Here is a 23,857-nt window from a genome sequence, read left to right as displayed (position 1 = left end):
TCAACATCTTTTGTGACATCATTGAAGACACATGTCGCCAAGGTGCTTTACCACTTTCCTTAAACTCCACACATCTTCATGAAGTGGTAATAGGCCTACCATTGATCTTTAAAAGATCAATGGTTCACAGATATAACACCAAAAGTAACCCCACTGCTCAGCTTGACCAATAGGATAGCTCACAATTCAAATGTTCTCTAACAATCATTAATAGCTCTAAAAAATTTTGACAACTTCAAGCTTTTGCGGTGCAGTAAATGAGTTAATGTCATGAAATTCTACATGGCACAAAGGCACTTGCCCACATTCCATAAACTTTGAGCAACTTCATCTTTTGGGCATGCGCTCATCATTAACCCTTGAAAGATCAACGGTTGGAAAAAATAAACCACCATAGTTAAGATGTTTCGTCAAATGCTTAGGAAAATAACCACAGTTAGGGAATTTCTTACAATGAAGGGCTTCTACTTTGTGAAAATTAATTAAAAGAAAATAGATTACGGGAAAATGAAAACTTCGAATAAAGTCTTCCCACATGATTTGATTAAAAATATCACTTTCCATTACTTTGAGGGCTAGGGCACAAAAACAAGGGTTTATGAAATTTGAAAGATTTCATCTAGGGTTTCAACAAATTTCACAAATTTTAAACACAAAACTAGGGTTTTTCACTATAGGGTGTAACAAAAATATAAAGGGTGAAAAACCAAGCCAACATAATGCTCGATGGATCTTTGTTGTAACTTGGGCAATGTATCAAGTTCCTTTTCATAGACATATACAAACTTGTTGTAATCTTTAGGTTCCTTCTTTCTTTCCATGTCGTTCTTGTTTGCAAACTCATCAAACCTGACATTTTCACTTTCAATTATCTTGTTAGTAGCTTGTTTCAAACATTTATAAGATTTACTCTTAGATGAATAACAAAGGAATACACCTTCATCTCCTTTAAAATAAAATTTACCATTCCTTACATCCTTGTGAATATAACAACTACTTCTAAAGATTTTGAAATAACTTACATTCTGTGTATGACCATAACAAAGTTCATAGGGTATCGTGTTTGTTATTTTCTTCATTGAACTCAGTTGAGAGTATAAACAACAATACTAATTTCTTCTCTCCATAATATTTGAGAAACCTCTTTTTCAATCATCAATGTCCTTTCAAATTCCATAATTGATCTTTTTCTCATTTCAAAAATTCTATTTTGTTTTGGTGTCCTTGGTGCAGATAATGGTCTTTTAATATCATTCTTAGCACAAAAGTTTGTGAATTCAATAGAAATAAACTCACCACCTTTATCAAATCTTAAACATTTCAAAGATTTTCCAATTTCTTTCTCAACTCTAGCTTTATACCATTTTAAAATATCAAAATCATTTGATTTCACTTTCATGAACATAATATTCATCATTCTAGAATAGTTGTCAACAAATAATATGAAATATATATCACCATAGTAACTACCAACAACTATTGGACCACATAGATTAGTATTCACTAATTTGAATATATAATTTGAAGAGTGTCTTTCTTCTTGAAAAACTAGATTTTGTCATCTTACGGAGCTAACATTCTTTATACATAGCACTCTTTGGCTTTTGAAGATTTGGTAACCCTCTTACTCTTTTATTTCTACTAACCTTCATTATGTTCTCAAATTTTACATGAAACAATCTTTTATGCCATAACCATACATCCTTAATTTTAGTAATTAAGCATGTCTCAACAATAGGATCAAGATAAAATAGGTTACCTTTTGTTTTCTTTGCAGTTCCAATCAGATTATCTTCATCACCAAACATCTTGAATTTTTTGTTTTGAAATCCTAGCTTATGACTTGAATTATTCAACTAAGCGACACTCAAAAGATTATATTTCAGTCCTTTTACCTAGTATGCATCATCATATTTTATCTGATCATTCAACATTAGTGATCCTTTACCTTTCACTAGACATGGAACATCATTTCCTAGCTTAACAGTTCCACCATCATTAATTTCTTCAAATTTATCAAGCTTACTTAGATCACAAGTCATGTTATGTGAGCATTCACTATCTATAATCCATGAATCATTTTTGCTAACATGTGAAATAAGGATCATTTCACTTTCATACCTTTCTCCATTGGTATCTTCCTTGATAGAAACATATACCATCTCAACTACTTCCTTTTCTTCATCACTACTGGACTCAATGTTCTCTTCTTCAACAATGTAGCATGATTTCTTCCCTTTGTCTTTGTAATCCCTATTCTTTCTATACTTGAAATACTTCTTGTCATTTCTATCACTCTTACTTCTATTAGGACATTTAGCACCAAAGTGACCAACCTCATTATAGCTAAAACAAATCAAGGGAAGTTTACCTTTGTATTTACCTTTACCTCTTGACAACCTTCTTGCAAGAAATGGTTCAAGTTCATCCAAATCATCCTCAGATTTAGATTCACTTTCTTCCTTATTTTTCTTTTCTTTCTTGGAACTCCCAATTTTTAGTGAATATTTAAAATCATTTCCAATTGTAACCATACTATTGTCATAATTGCTCAATTAAAATGTAGTGAATCGACCAACTAAACTATAATTATCAATACATTACCAGTCATAGCTCTTACTTCTTGAATTATAGAAACTTTGATAAAACAAATAGGCATATGAGTCCTAAGAACTTCACTTATGATTTCATTATCACTAATATCTCCTCCAACATCTTTGATTTCACTCACAACTTCCTTGGTTTGTTTTACATTTTGTGCAAAACTATCACCTTCTTTCATTCTCATGTCATTATACCTTCCTCTAAGTCTTTCAACTTTAGCTCTTCTTACATTATCATCTCCTCCATGTACAAGTGTCAATTTATCCCACATCTATTTGGAAGTAGTGTAATCCTTGATATCATCAAAGTCAACATCATTGAGTGTAGATATAGTCTCAATCATCAAGCTATTGTGATTCCTCTTCTCATTCATTTTCTCCATAGTTAGAGGACCAACAGGGGTAGCATATTCATGTTCCAACCAATGTGTGACATTATCTCCAATTTAAAATAAATTTTGATTCATTCTATCTTTCCATGATGAAATTTTCTCTTGGTTCAGTATCGATACCTCTCTCTTATACATCTTCGATCTTTAGCTCAAGATCCTTTAAAATTCTTTCTCCAAGCACTGTGATCTAAGACCAATTGTTAGATAACTAAGAGGTGTGGGGGGTGGGGGGGTGAATCAGTTACATTCAGTTATCATACTATCCCATCAAATAATTTTAGTACCAATCAACATTCTTAAACATCATAAGAAATCACTTAGTGTACTCATTCAACTTATCAATTAACTCATTCATTCACTTTACTTCAAACTTTTCATTCACTATTTTGTTATAACTACCGACCAATAACTTAGTTGTTACCAAGTTGTAGTAAAATAAAAATAACACGTAAATTAAGTTGCAACATACCAACATTTACACAATCGACACCAAGATTTTTAATGTGCAAACCCTATAAAAAGAAAAACCACCTGGGACCGGCAACCCAAAAAATTTACTAATCTCAAGTGACCTTGGCTAAGAGCCAACCTTTTAATAGGTTATATACACATTGTTAATGTGACCTTGCTAGAGGATTTTCACCAAAAGATCATCTAGACCGTATCACTCCTTGATCATGTCTAAAGAGTGGTCTACTCTAAAGGACTTACAAATAGCACTAATCAGTGTTATCATATAAGATTTCACTGACTTGTTAGGTACACTCAGTCCACAATATTTTTTGCTACAATGATTTATAAAGTAACATTATAAAAATAATTTTTTAGATATAGCACTACCTCGCTTGTTCAGATCTCCTTTCTGGTCTTGTCTCTTTATGATCTTCTTTCTTTGTTCTCTTGACTGGTTGATTCACTTATTCTCTCTTTACCCTTCTTTCAACTCTACTTGGTTCACCTGGCTCAACTATCTTCTTTTAGCTTCAAAAACTTAGCATTAACAACATTATCATCACTTGATCAACTTCCAACCAACAACCAAAAATTTTCTTGAACAACTCCTTAAATAGTCACGTCTGTGCTTACAAATTATTCCTTTTGTTTCTATTTAACCATAATTGTCAATCTCAATTTTTACCAAATACAATGAATCCAGCCACTTAGAAAATATAACTTTTTCCACATCCTTATCCTTCTTCAATCTCCATCATCAAATCCTCCTTGAATTTTCTTATTCGTTGATCTTGTAACAAACTCTAACTCGCACCTTTGGACATCTCAAACATTACATTTCTCCATAAAAAATTAGCATTATATTCCATCTTTACAATCTTGTTCTTCTAGTTATTACTTAGTAAACATAACATTTCACTTAGGTAATATAGTATTCGGCCAATGCTAGACTTTCTCGTGAAATACTGAACTTTTAACTTAATTTTTCCATCTGCTCGATGAATACTATAATCACTCAGTGAATATTGTCTTCCTTCTTTAACCATGTCACTGGGTTTATATTGTGTACATTAATACCTTAAAATATTACATGATTATAAAACAAAGAAATCAACATTACATTATCACTATCCAACCATTCAAGTGCTCATTGAATACCATACTTATCAACTTTATCTTCAACTTACTTTCTTCAAATCCTCTTCATCGATCAAATGATATGAAACTTTACTAAATTAGCATAATGTCTAGCCAACTAAGGCTTGACATCAATGATAACATAATAACTGATATGAATCTCTTACATACATTCATAACATTACCTATTACATTATCATTTGGGGCTAATAGGGGTACTATTACGTATGTAACAAGTGCAACATAAGGTCGAGGTCTATAGGTCTGGGGAAAGGTCAATCCTCCAGTCTCATAGAACTTTTAGTCTTGATTGGAAGAACAAGCTCAATACATTGATATGCTTAACATGTGAAAACATAGGACACACTGCAAACTAAGATCCGGTCAAAGAAATAATCCAAGACCGTGCAGAGGAATATGCATAACCTATTACTATTGTGGATATATAGGTCATCTTGATTGAAACTATAGATCAATAAAAGGATTCTAAGTGCAGAAAATGGATAAGAGAGGAAAGAGAAAGATCATGGAAATAGAGGAAGTTATAAAGGACTTCAACAAAGTATCAATAAAGAAGGTCGATGGGGTTGAAGTGGCCAAGTCTGAAGAAACTAGGAGCTCACCAGTTGAGCATGAGACTTCTAAGATGAACTAATATATTCTAAGCTTAAAGGGGTTGTATGCTAAAGTAAACAATCATACAATGGTCCCTTACTCAAAATTGGTAAAGGATGCATTGGTGATAGAACAAGCTAACTGGAAAAGAAAAAGGAACTTATTATAAGATAGGAGTGTGTAAATATTATGATTATTGCTACATTGGTCATTGGTATTAAATGCAAGTTAAGAAGTAGGTAAGAATTTTGTTTACCATTTCATATTAACATTAACATAATTATTGCTTAATAAAGTGTATATATAGGTCAACAAGGTGTCATTGACTACTTTGAAAACTCAAATTCCTAAGCTGAGAAAAATTCACAAAAAACCTAAAAATTGAACATTTGTGCCCCACTCTACCCGTAAAGATATTTTATAGACTAAAGGTGCAGATTCAAAAGTGAGAAGAATCAATTAGTTGCACAGATCACAACAGGATTCATGGCACAAAGTATTCACAAGATTTAGTTAGTCAGCAACAAGGAATTCAAGGAACCTTATTACATGGTTACCACATTATGGGGAGACATATTGAACCAAACCGTAACATTGTCTTTAATACCAATTGACTTGCTACTCATTAAAGATGTGAGTGCATACTTAAAGGAAAAAATCTTGGAATTAGGAGCAGAAAAAAATTATGAATTATTTGGTACATTCTTTGATAATAGAAGATTGAAGAAGGAACAAAGACATTTGTTGAACACCATGTTGCATCATTCAATAGACATTTGTGATTTTCTCAATGAAGACTAGATGAGAGTTGTACTGAGTAGAGTACATGGTGAATACATGTGGCTAGACATGCCCAAAAAATCACAAAGCAAGTCATACAAAGAGTGTCATGATTCAATGACACATGAACAAAACTAATTGTAGGAAAGGTTTCACTTGATGAAGCTACGAGGGTTACCAGAGTAGGAAAGGAAGGAACATCAATTGTCACTTGATTTGGTATGCAATTACCAAATCTATTATACTACCAAGAAAAATAGTGTACCTAGCGGAGCAACATATGACACCTACCAAATCATTGACAATCATGTTCCACTTGACCTAAGAAAATTGTTACATGAACAACTAATGATTAACTCGACAAAGATAAAAGAAAGCCACAAATAAATCCATTTGAATATTGAGCCATTTTGGTGTGTATATTCTTCTATTTTAAGAAAGAATATCCTAGAAAAGGATCAATCAACTGGCTAAAGGACATGCCCATCACTAAACAAATTTGCAAAATGTATATGACACCCAAAGACAATAAAGATTATTTTCCCAAAGCATATTTTAATAGATTTAAAGAAGTTGTGCAGAGAAGGGAAAGGATGCCATTTACTATGGTATAAGAGTATGAGAATGAGTTATGTTTTCAAATATGGACATACACCATCATGATACAGGCTATAGAGCCTAGGATGCACTAGCTTACATCATTCGAGTATGAACTAACAGAGAAAGAGGCTAGACCCTCTATCAAGTTACTTATGTCAATGCTTGTTGACCTGAAGCTTCCATCCCATGACACTAGCATAATAAGGAGTTATGTCATTAGACATGAGAAAGACAAGGATCGAGCTAGAAAGGAGGCTAGAAAATATAGCAAAAAGAAAGATGGAACTAAATATCAAACTAGTTCAAGAAAAAGAAAGAAGCTCATCGGTGAAGAAACACCTAGCCCAAAAATAGAGGAAGATAAAGAAGAAAACATTGATTCATGGTGAGAAACATCTTCACCTTAACCTAAAATAAAGGAACAAGAAGACAAAAAGAAAAATGAAGCAGGAGTATAGAAGAAACCCTCTCCAATACACAAGCAACCAAATCCATCTAAAGGAGAGTGATCATCTAGAACTACCAAACTCATAAGAAGAGGTAGAAATCCAATCCGTCCACTTTTGATTGAGGATATACTAAGTGAGATAGTGTATAATGGAAACTACAACACAATAAAGTACATATATACACCAATAAGTGAGAAAGATCGTAACAATGTAATTAGTCTCATTCTATTAAGTATGAGGACTTATAGAAGGACACCTACAATGGTGAAAAATGGTCGACCAAAAGAGTTAATGTCCATCATTTGGGAAAAGTGGCAAAATAGAGTTACACAACTCAAGAAAAATTTGGATGATGCATTGACAGAAGTTAGACCAAAATATGCACCATTAGAATACAAATGTATGTGGAAGTCTACTTTGAAGAATTTGGTTCTCAAGAAAATGTTGCATTAGTCACTATAGGTAGAGAGAAAGAAGCATTTTAATATACAATTAAATTCTCAAAGAGTATCGTTGAGAAAATGAATATAATGTGTGTACAAAAACAAGGAGAACAAGCCAAAGCTCTAACCTTGCCAGACTCAAAAGGTAAGGGAAAGAAGAACAAAACCAAGTCTATTGGCCCCATTAGAGAAGCTAAAGAAGAGAGATATGTTGAAGAACTCCTAGTGACACCTATCAAATTTGACCCTCTCACATCACCAAGGAGATCTAGATATGAGCTTGTTCATAGTGGGATGATGCCAGAAAAGGAGAAATCTCTAGAACTAACAAATTTACAATCTACCCTAGCAACGCAAGAACAAACTAAGCCTCCCACAAAAACTGAACTATCATAGGTAGTTGATACAAAAAAATCATGGAAAACATAGTAAGAGACATAAATGGATTAAAAAATCAACAAGAAAAAATAGACTCATCAACAGAAGCTACGGTAGAAGTGGACAAAGATGCAACAAAAGAGTTTGACATCTTAGGGAGATAATGCTATCAAAGATAAGATGAGTCCAAAAAGGGGTACAACATAATTAGTTCAATAGGAACCTACACAAGCTATTATACAAAAAGAAGTTGAATAAGTGGTCAAACATGGTACTTCTAACAGGTCAAGGATGACCCATGACACCACTCAAAAACCTTGAAGCTCAATAAAATTTAGATCCACTTAAAGAAACTCTAAATGGGAAGGGATGATATCAAAAAAGTAAAGGAGAAAAAGAAGTAGAGGTGAAGGATACCATTCTCATCCTCGTCATCATTGAGCTCAGAAGATGGAGGAGCACTGCTTCCAAAAGATGCCCAAGTAGAAGGAGATCTCCTCAAAATTTAGGCAAAAATAGACATGGGTGTTGGAAAACTAGGAGAAATGAGCAATGAAGAACTTGACCAACATTTCAAACTAGTCAAGCAGTCCAAAGATTTAAAGAAGTCTAGAAAGAAATAACAATGATCTCAAATGATCATCAATTCATGAGAAGTTATCAAAGCATTGGTCATTGCTGCCAATTACAATAAAGATATAGATCTCATAAGCCAACTTGAACAACTTTTCAAGACGACAAATTTGGACAAGATACACAAGGTGATTCTCTTGAAAAAAATAAAACATCACACAAAGGAGATTATAGTTGAAAAGGACAAAATAGTGAATCTACTAGAGCATATTTCAGCTATTATATAGAAAATATCCAATCTCCAAAGTTACATCCTAGATTTAGAAAGTACATTGAAGAAATCTCATGAGCAGCTATATGATACACATATTTTATTTGATATCATCACAATTTATACAACTAAGTACATCCGTCAACTACAAGAAAAGTGAGACATGATCAAGAGGATCCAAATGGAGGAACATAAGAGAACCTTCACCTTCTCGAAGATACAATTCTTCCTATCCCCACTTATAAGAATCATCAAAGAACATGTAAAGGAAAGAAAGGTACAGTTCTCCATGGGGTCCATGGATACCATAGATGACATGGAGAACAGGTTAGAAAAGATCAAATCCTTTATACTATCTTTCCAAAACCTCCAGAGCTCATGATAGACAAAGTTGGATGCTACAAAGACATGGTACCCAAATGTTGACTAGGTGTCATTGATGAGAAAAGGGGGAGATGAAGATGAACACCGAGGGGAGGTGAAGATGAATACCTTGATATGCAAAGGGGGAGATATGATATGCAAGGGGAGATACAAAAAGAGGAATGAAAAAAGGGGGGACATATATAAGGGAGATATATGGGATACTCAAAATAGAAACAACATATTTAGAAGAAAGGGGGAGTATGAAAGATAAGGAGAAGATTGCCATAAAATACACAGATACAAAGAAATTCAAGCAAGACAATGTTAAGAAGAACACATACAGAGATAAATAAAAATAGAGGGAGTCACAAGGATAGTGGTAAAGAAAAGTAAGTATTTTTTATTAAGTCCATTTATCAGTGAGGATTATACCAGTCTCATAACTTGCACACTAAGATGATCAAATCAAGAAGGATTATAGTTTTTTCCATCAATACCAAAGGAAGGGATTGTTGACCCCACAGGTCTCATTGGTATTACAAAGGTAAATTTGTATTGTGAACATTATACACACCAAAGTATTTTCATTGTTTGGGAAGTGTTCAAGTGATGTATACCATCTCATGGCTACCAATAGACATCTACACTGGTATGCATGGAGATTAAAACAAGAAAATGTAGTTATAGTTAGCACGATAAGTCATCATTGTAACAAGGTAGAAGTAGACATGGTTTGCATTGTGATAGGATTAACATTCTAACAAAATGAAAGAAAGAAGAAAGAACAATGTAGTTGAGACAAGACCTAGTGTAGATTGGAAGGGCTACCAATTTAGGACCTATGATATAAGTGGCATGGGTTGTACATGAACTACTCAGTAGAGCAATTCAAATTTTGAATTCACCATTTTGAGTAGGATTTTGTTTTAGGGTTTTGACACCTAGAGAAGCAAGAAGATATAATATTTTAAAAAATCATTAAGATGTGTATATGGAGTGTGTAGAAAAAGACAAGAAGGGAAAACAAAAGGGAGTAAATATGATAAGTGTTATTGTGCAATAAAAAGGTGAACATCAAGCTAATGCAACTTGTTGCACTACAAGCAGGGAAATGAAAAGAAGGAATGAGGTGATACATAATACATCATAGAGAGCATCTACAAGGAAAGAGAAGATTAATACTTCTTCTGGATATGGGCTAGAGATCTATTAGGAAAAATGTGTCATGTATTTTAGCTCAACACTTTGATTGATTTCTAATCACTATGTAAGATCTTAATTAGACATGCATTAGTAGTAAGCATGTTGTAAATCCTCTAACTAGGTGCCTCTTAGAAGGGGTACTAAAATGTTGACATTAAGGTCAATTTGTCTATATGTGACTCAACACTTAATCAAAATGGTTACATTTCTACCGAGCTTATCATTCAATTCACAATTTTTGCCAAGCTACACAATGCTTACCAAGCTTCAAAGACAAAGTTCAGTGCAAAACAAGCGTACCAGAGGCTACCAAGCTATTTAGTAGAAGTGAAGAATATTGAAGTGTTAATTGAGCTCTATAGTGTTAATGATGTGAATCTAGTGTTGACCAAGTCATCTAGTGTCAACCAAGTGATTCAACAACTACCAAATTTCTCAATGTTCACAAAGTTGCATAGTGTTGATCGAGTTCAAGCTACTTGGAATTGATTAGTATGGACCAAACTTCAAATTCAACTGAGTGCCAAAGTTTTTCGAGTATTGATAGTGTTTTTCATGTATCAAAGTATCACTGAGTTTGTATTCAGAACCCAAGTTACAACAATTGGGCAGACTTTGTGAATTATGATGAAATTGGTATTGTATCTGACTCCAGTAAGTTATTATTTGGATTGATATATATGCAATGCATTGTATCATATCTAAATGTGTAATTGAAGAATATTATGAAGTGCATAAGTGTGAATTCAAGAAGGATACAAGTAGTATAAGAGACAACAAATATTCATTTATCACAGTCAAGTGATCATTGTAATTCAAGGAATCTCAACTAGCAAATCAGAGTTGCAAATTAGAGATCAGCCACTAGTTCATCCTAACAGGTGCATCAGCCAAATCCTTTAACAGGGTAGACTTAAAAGTCTTTTTTTAAATCTCTTAACCGAGTGCATACTTCATTGTATGTTTGTAAATCCTCTAACAAGGTGGACCTCACAATCCTTATTGCTCCTAATAGGGTAAATCATTAGAAGTGGTCAATTGTAAGCCTTAACAGGTTGAACTTTATAATGTTGTACTAAATCTTGTGGGAATCATCCCCACCCCAGTTTTACTTTCTAATTGGAAGGTTTTTGGGTCACCATATCTTGTGTCAAAGTGTTATGATTGTTTTATTGCTTTCATTCTTTCATGTATGCAATTAGATCAAAATATTATATGAAGGGTTAATTGGTGAAGTAAGATAAAGTTTTATTGGTTCCTGATTCACCCCTCCCCTCTCAGTAACCTTGCATACCTTATATTTCCAACAATTGGCATCAGAGCTTTTGGTTCTCACATCAGAAGTTTAACATTTTGAGAAAAGATCAGATTGTAAGCCTTAACAGGTTGAACTTTATAATGTTGTACTAAATCTTGTGGGTATCATCCCCACCCCAATTTTACATTCTAATTGGAAGGTTTTTGGGTCACCATATCTTGTGTCAAAGTGTTATGATTGTTGTATTGCTTTCATTCTTTCATGTATGCAATTAGATCAAAATATTATATGAAGGGTTAATTGGTGAAGTAAGATAAAGTTTTATTGGTTCCTGATTCACCCCTCCCCTCTCAGTAACCTTGCATACCTTATATTTCCAGCAATTGGCATCAAAGCTTTTGGTTCTCACATCAGAAGTTTAACATTTTGAGAAAAGATCAGAAGTAATGGGGGTATACAAGCTAGATAAGGATATTGACAGTGAAAATTTGGATCTAGAATTGGCCATTGGACAACTCAAGAAATAAAAGGAGCAACTCTCTCAATCATTGAAAAGAAGGAAAGATCTTGCAGTACAAATGAATGACAATCTCTACATGAAGAAAGAATTGAAGATATATGTCCAAAAAGAAATTCAGATGAAGTTGATGAAGCAATCAAAGACCTGTTAGAAAAGAATTCCAATCTTCAAGAAGAAGTCAAAAAGCTGAAAAGAGAGCAATAAATCGAATCAGTCAGATTATGTGAAGTCATGGAAGAAAAAGACAAAGCCAAAGAAGAGATAGAAGAAAAGAACAATGAAATTCAACAACTATCCCTTCAACAAACAAAATTTATTGATCAACTCACGAATGCAAATAAAGAGCTTGTGAATCTAAGATTAGAGAATGAAAGACTGCAGAATGGTCTTAGCATTGAAAAGAAAACCTATGAAAGAATGATGAAATATCAGGAAAGCATGAACCAATTGAATGAACAAAGACAATATAGACACAAAGGAAAAGCTAAAATAGGATACACAGAAGAAGGTGAATCATCTCAGCAAGGAGCTCAAAAGAATAAAAGACCCACTTGTAATCATTGTGGTAAGATAGGTCATACATCAAACAAATACTGGAGTAAATGAAAAGAAAAATTTAGTGGAAAGTGTTAGATTTTCAATAAGCATGGTCATGGAGAAAATGAATGTAAAGAAAAACCAAATTTTGAAGGTAATAATCACAATTGCAAGAAACAAGGACACAAATCTTCAAAGTGCAAAACCAAGAAGTGGAACCCAATAGAAAAAAATGTGAAAACAATATTTGGATGGGATTACAATACATGGTGTAGATGTCACTACTATGGTGAATTTGGGCACATTGGATCAAACTATGTGAAACATCACATGAGGAAAAGAGATACTACAAAAAGATATTTTTTTTGTACAGAACTTGGACATCTTTCGGAATTGAAGATGAAAAGAAAGACAAAGCTAACAATATTAGAAATAAAATGAGGCATCAATAGGTACCAGAATCTCCAAAGAATGCAAGCCAAGATCATGAAGTGAATGACACCCAAGTCAACGAGTTGGGTGGCTCAATCATTTTAACATAGTCCCTTATGGAGATCACTGGAATTGTGATTCAAAAGAAGTCATCTAACATCAGTTCCAGTCAGCAACAAGAAATATTCACATTACCATTCAAGATGTATAGGGATCACCAAGCATGATAAGAAGCAAGAGACCTTATCGAGTAAGGCTGGGTCGTAAGACCTTACCGAGCAAGGTTGGGTTGCACATTGTTTCTGGTTATAGACACAGATTTGATAGTTCCTACCAAGTGTTGGTGACTCTACCAAGCTATAGATGTCTCTCAAGCATTAAAGAATAAATTAAGTGGAGGAAAACCTATCATCAAGTGAGTATGAAGTATGAAGAATTAATGGTGATTGAAAAGAGGAAATTCATTCAAAGGAAGAAATCAATTGCATTATTTCACTGCAAATTTTTAGAGCTATTTGTGAAGAGCAAATTTAGAGCCCCTGAGTGATTTAAAAAAAATTTGTTGAGCATTCTCACATTTTCAAAAACCCTACCAAGCAATGGCATCTTCAAGGAGTGAAGTCAAGCAAGGTTCTAAAATTTTGGTTCGTGGAGTCAACTGTAAGGCACCTAATTTCAAGTTGAATCCAAAAATTGTAGTGGCTCTCAACCAAACTGATGCATAGTCTCAAATTTCACCCAAGGTATTACTCGTGCATGACATCTATTCATTCTACCACTATTCTATTTAGAAACTCAGAACCCTAGAGATGAATGAAGCATTTAATCAATTATGTGTGGATGGTGTATCGAAGCCCCAACATCAACATTTGGAAACCAAGGGTTTCACGCATATTTCACATATACCAAGAGATTTTTAAGTCAAATGGATTAGATTTATTCTAAGCCATGTTCACAATGGATAGTTGTGGTTGGACCAACCCATTTATATTATGAAGAAAATGATTCATAGAATCATTGTACTTCCAATGCTAAACAAAACAAAGACAACTAAAACCCTAGGTCAAGTCAAATTGGCTAAGTAGACTCTTGACGAGTAGGATAGATGAGGCATGAAGCTTAGTGGTGTAATAGACATGGAGCTAAATTTTGGCATACATATGATTGCACACAAAATATATAGTTCTAGTCGGTTGAACATCATATCATGTGAAGTTGTTGATCTTGCATACAAGGTAGTGAAGAATAATCTATCCTTCGACCTTGCCAAGTTATTGTTGAACCAATCCAACAAGAAGATGGAGAGAATCTAAGTGTCAAAGAATAACCCATGTAAGTTTGGTTCACTTTTGACATGTTTATTCTTCTTTATTCAAAATTTTTTCCCTTCCAAAGGTTCAATAGTATAGAGGAAGGATGTTCTTGTTTTATATCAAATCAATGAATATATAGCAAAAATGGGTAAGAATTTTGACAACATAATGGATAATTATTTTGAAATCATTCAAAGAGAAGATGCAAAATAGGTTTAGGATACCCAAGATTCTTGTGGAAGAATATGATTAAGATATATGTTTCATGGCTGACTGTGACAAAGTATACATTTAGGCAATCAGACCTAGGGTAGCAAGGGTTAAGCCTCTAGACTATGAGGTTAACATTGATGACACCAAGGATATTATAGGAGCTTTGTCGAATGAGCCTATGGATCCTAAAGCCACCTACTTTGAAACATATGATAAAGGAAAGGAAAGAATTGAGCTTGAGATCAAGCTACCTCAAGCAGTAAACAAGGGAAGGAAAATGATAGAAAATTTAATGACAAGCACAAAGCAAGCAAGTTCTACTCTCATGCTAACATAAGGAAAAGGAGATGATGTAGAAGATGATGATAAAGAGGATGAGGTAAAGGAATCTAAAGTTGAGAAGGAATAACCTCCCAAGAAGAAGGGGAAGGTCATCATAACCAGATCTACCAAATCCCCCCCTACTGTATTTACTAGAAGGGCAACCAAATCTTTAAAAAAATTGAACTCAGGTGAAGATCAAGCTGAGCAGATAATCTTCAAAAGATTCACACCTACACTTCAAGAAAGATTGAAGAAAATGGAAGAAGGAACTAGCATGGAATTTTTCAAATTTCTCAAGTATAAGACAAGGAATGAGGAAGAGAAAAGGTAGATTGAGGATAATATTATGACTAAATTGGGCAAATGGAAGTATTCACCAAATGAGCTTGCATAAAAAATTCCTGATGAGCTTATGAAAGTAGTGAAACCTACATGGGAAAATGCAAAGAAGACTACCAAGGACATCTTTGAACAAACTTTGAGGCAACTCATGATGAGTCTTAGTGAGAAGGAAGTGAAGGAATCCTTAAAGAAAAATGAGAAGAAGTTCACTCTCAAGTTAAATATTTACATGATATTGCTTAAGGATATTGAATCTATGGTGAAGATAGCTACAACTACATGGAAAAACATCTATCAGTTGCATCAACCTAGTGACTTTTTTGTACATGTTGATGACAAGGAAGGTGAAGATGAGGAAGAAGAAGTAGAAATAAAAGATTATGTCAATTTGGATGATGAGGAGGAAGAATAAGAAGCTATTGGGGGAAGCCTTCCAAAGATACAAAGCATTGAGGAAACTAATGCAGAGAAAATTGCAGTAGCAATCATGGCCTCATTTCCTCACTCTCCAAACAAAGCCTTAGTGCAAACAAGCTCTGAGAAAGATTCTACCACGTTGGTTGTGGATACCACTATACCAAGCACCCAACCAAGCTTTGGATTTGTTATACTAAGTGTTACACTGACTAAAGTGTCCAACACTTCATCTACTAAGCAACAAGTTCCTCCATCATTAGGCTTGATTGAGCAACAACAAAGGTATTCCTGTTGTTAGTGTCATTTCTACATTTGTTGCTAGTCCATCAATTTCTATAGTTGTTTCTATTCCAAGTATATCCATTGCTTGTAAAATGAAAGCTGAGAACCAATCTCAATTGAATATTGAAGTCTTAGAGAAGGGTAAACCAATTGATTCTACCATTCTAAAGGAAAAGGGTAAAAAAGAAGTAGAAGCAATTGATCTGGATGAGGACATAGTTATTCCAAATTTGGATATCTCTACCCTCAACCCTGATCAAATGGATACCATGGGTGAACTAATGAAGAAGAGAGCTAAACAACAGAAGTATAGAGAAGAAAAGAAGAAAGAAAATCAAGTTCTTGAAGACATAAAGAGCATATTTATTGATGCTTTCAGTATTGAGGTTGATGGAAAACAACCCATTGTGGACCAATTAGAAAAAATTGTCCACAAATACAATGAAGACTTAAATGGATAAGATAAACTGCTACACAAAGAAGAAAGAAAGTTTGAGAATAGAGTGTTGGAACAAGTTTCATAGAGAATTGCCATAGATCAAGTAGAGTTATCTACTATTCTTGGTTCGCTAGAATCAACTTTTAGTAATGTTGTTTCATTATTTGTCAATTTGAGTGACACATCTATCTTCACAAAGGAAATCAGGGATAAATTGTCCAAGATAGATGAAGATATGAAGGAAAGTGCACACCAACTGTCACTTGACCCAAGACATAGATCTGCACATTACTCAAAGATTAGATATCTGACAAATTTGCAGGCAAAATTATTTAAGGAAGAAGCCAGAACCCAGGCCACACTTGCAAAAATTTAGGGCATGATTCTTCCAAACATGGATGCATTGCAGAAATACATTACACATGCAAAGACACTCATCCATGATAACAACTTCTCTATAGTTGATCACATGATGGAATTATCAACAGAAGTTCATATTGCTTTGCATGCAAGTAAGGTATTATAGGAGAATTGGGACAAGACTATGGTACTAATTTTGAAGGTTCATTCTGATTTCTTGTCACATTTTGGTATTAACATATAGATATTATACACCTTTGGAATTAATGTCAAAAAGGGGGAGTAGTAATATGTAAAGAGGGAGAAGATAATCTAAAAGGAGGAGAAGTATACTATACTCTAGTTGTATGTATATAGGAGAGATATATGTATGGGGGAGTAGTATAGTAGTATGTAGATACTTGTATAGATAAGGAGAAAATATCTTTACAAAAGGAATTTTGAAAAATCAAAAAATAGAGTATGTTACTGAGCCACAACAACTGGAAATCAAAATCAAGTTGAAGACACAAAATGATGTTAAAGGAAATTTTGACTTATAGTTTTGAATGACCATATTTTTGTTTTGATAAGTGTTTTTGTCACTAATGCCAAAGGGGGAGATTGTTGACATTAAGGTCAATTTGTCTATAAATGACTCGACACTTATTCAAAATGGTAAGATTGCTACCAAGCTCTATAGTTACTACCAATATTATCATTCATTTTGTAGTGTTTGTCAAGCTACACAGTGCTTACCAAGCTTCAAAGACAAATTTTAGTGCAAATCGAGCATAGCAGAGGCTACTGATCTATTCAATGGAAGTAAAGAAGATCATATTGTTAACCGAGCTCTATAGTGTTAACAATGTGAATCTAGTGTTGGCCAAGTCATCTATTGTCAACCAAGTGATTCAACAACTATCAAATTTCTTAGTGTTCACCAAGTCACACAGTGTTGACTGAGTTTGACCTACTTGGAAATGATTAGTATGGACCGGGCTTCAAGTTCAACGCAGTGCCAAAGTTTTTGCAGAGTTGACAATATTTGATGTGTATCATAACATCGTCAAGTTTTTCTTTAGAACCTAAGTTACATCAGTTGGGCCGACTTTGTAAATTATAATGAAATTGGTATTGTAGTTGACTCCAGTAAGTTGTTATTTGGATTAGTATATATGTCATGCATTGTATCATATCCAAATGTGTAATTGAAGAAGATTATGAAGTGCATAAGTGCGAATTGAAGAAGGCTACAAGTATTATAAGGGACAACAAAGATTCATTTATCAAAGTCAGGTGATCATTGTAATTCAACGAATCTCAACCAAAAAATCAGAGTTGTAGATTAGAGTTCACCCACTAGTTCATCCTAACAGGTGCATCAGTCAAATCTTTTAAAGGGGAAGACTTTACAGTCTTTTGCTAAATATCTAAACCGAGTACATACTTCATTGTATGTTTTTAAATTCTCTAACAAGGTGGACCTCACAGTCCTTATTGCTCCTAATAGGGTAGATCACCAGAAGTGGTCAATTGTAAGCCTTAACAAGTCAAACTTTATACTATAGTACTAAAGCTTGTGGGTATCATCCCCACCTTAGTTTTACTTTCTAATTGGAAGGTTTTTGGGTCAACATATCTTGTGTCAAAGTGTTATGAATGTTTTATTGCTTTCATCTTTCATGCATGCAATTAGATCACAATATTATATGAAGGATTAATTGGTGAAGTAAGATAAAGTTTTATTGGTTCCCGATTCACCCCTCTCCTCTCAATAATCTTGCCTAACTTATATTTCCAACATAAAATACTTTAACAAGTTAGTCTTAGTTAGCTAATTGTAATCCTAATGAGTTACAAACATTCCTAACTAGATGTTTTCTCAAAAGAAACAAATTTCAGCTCTTAACCGGGTAACCTTTTATAAATAGTAAAAGGATAGTGGGTACATTATTCCCACTATAGTTTTCATCCTCTCATTGAGGGTTTCCACGTGCAAATATGTGTGTCTTTTGATGAGTGATTTTGTGTGAGTTTACATATTTCTATATTACTGGACTTTTATTGTGTTATTAGTTAAGTAGTAGTCATTCAGCTTGGTTAGAATGATTAGGGGGTTAACTAGTTTTGGAGTTTGTACTTATTCAACCCCCTTCTCAGTACCAAATGGGACCATCAATGTGTCCATACTTATTGCATGTGTGGAAATAACCATAAAACTTCTATTGCTTTGGAGATTTTCTATATTTGGATCTACACTCAAATGCTTAATGACCATACTTGTTGCAGTTATAATAGTGACCATCAAATTTAGGAGTAATGGATGACTTATGACTTTACTCATACACAAATTTATTTTGTGGTCCAATTTTCCATAGTGATAGCATGTTGGATTCTTAGGTTTTAAAGTGGCATACACATTTCTCTTTTCTACCTCCTTTGATGATTTTCCCTTCTTAGTTGTAGAGTTCTCAAAATATCCTAATCCACTAGTATCCCTCAATTTTCCTTGATTTCTCAATTGTTCATCCAATTTCCTTATGCGTTCCTCATATTCCTTCATCATTTCATTGGTTTCTTTTTTAGTTTTTAGCTCATTCTCGGGTCGTTCATTTTTTGATCTCAATCCAATGATCCCTTCCATATTCATTTTAATCTCATGATTAACACCAAACTTAACTAATTTGTCATATCATAGTGATTTTGTCTCAAACTCTTTATTTCTACGTCTTTCTCATCTAGTCATGCACTATTTTTTGTTTTCACCTTCTATCATTTTCTTGTCATCTTTACCTTTTCTCTTTTTGTACCAATACTTCACATTTTCTCACCAAGTGAGCTTCTTATTCTATCTTCAATGATTTTACTTGCTTAGTTAGGGTTTTTTTCTTTTCCATCAAATCTGGTATAGAAAATTTTGATTCACTAGACATGCTTCCCTCTAATTATTCTTCAAATTATTCAACCTGATCTTGAGTATCTTTCAGTTGATAATCTAAATAATTTCTTTTTCTTAGTGAATTCTTCAACTTCTCTTTAGTTCACCAATATGACATTTTACAATTTTCATATCTATGTTCAAATTCTAAATCATCATTTCATATCTATAGCTTTCCATCTCTTTGAATCTTTTCTCTCAAGTGGTTAAAATTCTCAATAAGAGAACTAGGCTTTGATATCCATTTTTGGAAAGTTAAGGTTTTGGAAGGGGGTGAATCGGTACCTTCTAAAAAATTTAACATTCAATGGTATATTATCCCTCAAATATTTGAAATCAATTTGCACAAATAAACCTAATAACATTTGTTGAATGAAAGTAAACTTAAGTAAATAACTTCAACCATGAAGACATTATGCACATCCTAACATTTGACACAAAATTTTGGTCATGCAATAACCCTTGGTCAGAGGGAAAATTGTAGTGGAGATGAAACCCACAATCCTTCACTACTCCAGCATAAAGGTTGCTCAATTAGAACATATAATTATGTCACTTTTGATGACTTACCCTATCAAGAGTAATCACCACTGTATTTCAAGTACTTACAAAAACTATTAAAGTCTACCTTATGAAAGAATTTTGCAACTCTCATTAAGTGTACACTTAATTAATAGATTTACAACATAAAGTTTTGTTAAGGTCTACCCATGCTTTGGGATTTATGAATACAATAAGCAAAATATATTCATGCAATATATGATATGAAATAGTGCATCTACATGTATTCTTGATCAAACTCTCTATGTTATGTATTGTTTCTTCACCTTTCAGTTAATTGATTTCACATTTTCATTTGTCTATATTGCTCGGTAGAACTATTTTCTCTATCTTCTATTTTTCTCATGCTTACTCCCACTAATCTTGACTCAATCAATACTTATATACTACTTTATAGATTGACCTAATTAGGGTTTGAATCCTTCTATAATGCTTGGCAGATTGGATCTATGATCCACATTTATCTATATCTTCCAAGAAGTGTATTCTTAATATCATTCATTCAATCCTTTCATTGGGATCATATAAAATGTGGTTTTATTCCCAATAAATCTTACCTAACTCCTCCTCAATCTTCATAAACTATTTTTTAGATTTGCAAACATTTGCATTCATCCCATGTCCCTTAGTTGCCTTTGTTCATCTAATTAATACATGTTGTGCTTAGTAAAATTATGCTTGATTAGCATACTACTTGGTAACCATTCTTATTCAATAATATTTTTTCTCGGTAATATTATTCACTGACCTATCATGTCTTGTATTCACTGAATGACTTCTTATTATTCTAAGTTGCTTCATCGACCTATATTTTATCTTACCAACCAATACTTATTGATTTCTTTCACATTCACTTACTTGATTCTTTACTTCATCATGGGATAGCTTTTCACTAATGATAACATTAATTTAATTAGGAGTAACAAATATTAATAAGGACTCCTTATGAGAGTTACCCATTAATCTTTGTAGTAATGTAAAGGGGTCCATTATGCTCCTCAATAATCTCTTTAGGATCAAAATTAATACAAAGTTTAGGCTTAGTCTTAGGTTTGGTTTTGGGATTAGGTTGGTCAATAAGATTGAAAATTTTGTTAAGCATACCATGCATAACATAAGCATTAACAATCACAAGGTTGTTAGGTTCAACAATATTGGTGGAAGAGGAAGGCAATAAATTGGTTGGCTTGGTGACATTGGTAGAATGAGAAGGAAAATTATTGGTACTAAAAAAATTGAAGAGGTGGTGCAAAAAAATTATTTCCTTTATCATTAATAACTTTAGAAATTATAGTATTGAAATCTATGAGATCTCCGACAAGATGTTTCAACCTATAGAAAAAGGCTTTGGGATCATAGGAAGTATACAATTATTTGGAAAGGTCAATTGTTTTGATAAGAGGAATATTAAAAATATTATCATTAATCAAATTCAATATTACATAATACAATGATTAAAAAAGAAGTGTAAAATTAAGACTTGTTTTAAAAATGTAAAGGGGCCACAACAAGTAATGTAGTCGCCACTTGTGAATCAACATTCTTTAATTAATTATTATTGATCCTTATGAATCCTTTGTTTGGCTTTGAAAACTTTTTTAATAATTTTTGAGTGAAATCATTCTTATCAATAAGAGCAACTGAAGTGGATGACTCAAACTAACTCACTTGAAGCTGATATTATGGAACATTTCCCACAATTAGGTAAAAGAAGTAAACAATTAACTTATCTCTAATGTATTTTCACAAATTAGAAATAAAAATTCTTTGAAAATTCATATCAAGAACATGATAAGATATTTAAGCATGAAATTTTTTAATATACCAATAAAATTGGTCACTTTTTCCTTAGCACCTTGCTTACAATGAATCAAATTAGTTAAAGAAATTTGAGGACCAATGTTATTTTTAAATTGTTGAATGAAAACATTAGAACTAGTTATTTTATAAAGAGTCAATTAAATTGGGGATACAGAAGAAAACCATTGCAACATGAATTTTTTTTAAAGAGACAATTGAATTGGGGCTAAAGAACAAAACTATTACATCAACTTATCACTAAATATCCTAGAAAATAATTTAGCAATAAGTCTATGATTATTTTACAAATCAATACGCAATGTTTGAAATATTTTCACATGATTCAAGGATCACATTTTCTATTCTACATCTCTAATTATAGAATTTCCATGTATTAAGGAATAATGATAAAATGATGCCTTGGGAAAAGTGGGCTAGCAATACCACAAGAAAGAACCGTGTATTTAGCTTGAGTCATGGAAGTTAGTTGTTGTTGTAAAGGTGAAACACTTTGGGATAGGTATTAATAGTTTCTTTGGTAGATAGGTTGGTATTGGACATATGGGAGGGTGACAAATATGAAGTACACTAATCATCAGAATATGAAGGATGAACATTATGATAAGTCATGAAAGGAAGTTTGATAGAATTCCTTCAACACTATAATGTATACATGATTGATGTTTTAAATAGATGTCGCCATTATAGTGGTGTATGAGTAGGAAAATTATGTAATAACTTTGGGATAGGAATACAATTTTCAACATGTCGATCATTGGGGTTAGAGATATTAGGAGATTTGGATAAGTATAACATGAGATATTTCATGCAACAAACCTACACCATTTTTATCATTTGAACCATCCTTCTCAACCCTTCAATCAAACATATTGCCTCACTAATGTTATTGACATATCCAATATTCAATATTTTTCAAATTATTGACATGATTTTTCACTTGGCTAGGAGAGGCTCATGTTAATGAGTCATCCTTATCATATAAAGTATGAGAAGAGTGATTTTCAACAATTTTAGGTATTTCACATTTAGACATAGAAATTTTACCTAAATGTCCGTGAAATATGCTAGTCGTCTTATGTTGTATGCCTTTAAGGGAAGCCATAAGCATATGACTTCTTCTCACATGGATACTAGATTAGGGTTCATGGTCATAAAAATCATGCAAAAAGATATAAACGAAGAAAAAATCCAAACAAAAAAAATTCTCAACAAATTGACCATTTAAGCATTGTACAACATGAAGTATATTTGAATCTATAAATGCATAATTTATAACAAGCATATAAATCCAACTAATTATATTTAGACATTAAAATTAGATTCTTAGATGTAAGAAGCATTAGGTTCACCAAATTTGATACAGGAGCATCTTGGGTTGTTTGATTATCTTGCTCATTTGGGTAGGAGTTTCTCAATTACTTATGTGGACCTTTTCGGTAACTATTGTTGTTGTTGGCTTGGTGGAGTCATTTTTCCTACTTTTACCAAGTTTTCTTGTCTTGGCTCAGTGTACATATTTTCCAAGTGATCTATTGGTTCATTCCCTAAGTGATTATTTCTTCATTCATCAAGTGTGCTTAGTGGCTTATCTAAGTCTATTCGGTGATGTCTTATTTCTTTATTCACCAAGTTGTCTATTTGGTTCTTCTTTGAGCACTAACTTATGCATTTAATTTATGGTCCAGAACCAATATGTGGATCGATCATTAGGAAGTGTGTGGACCTATTTTTGGCTTGTTGCTTTCTCCAATACAGATCTAGAATCTTCTATAAGTTATCTAGGAAATTATAAATAAGGGGATAGAGTCTTAGGTTTAGGGTGTACTTTTAGGGTATGATTTTGGGAAAGTTTAAA

This window comes from Cupressus sempervirens, chromosome 3 (genome assembly GCF_028749045.1).
Source record: "Cupressus sempervirens isolate cs-2001-9-10 chromosome 3, ASM2874904v1, whole genome shotgun sequence".
Classification (NCBI taxonomy): domain Eukaryota; kingdom Viridiplantae; phylum Streptophyta; class Pinopsida; order Cupressales; family Cupressaceae; genus Cupressus; species Cupressus sempervirens.
This window is presented reverse-complemented; position numbering follows the sequence as displayed.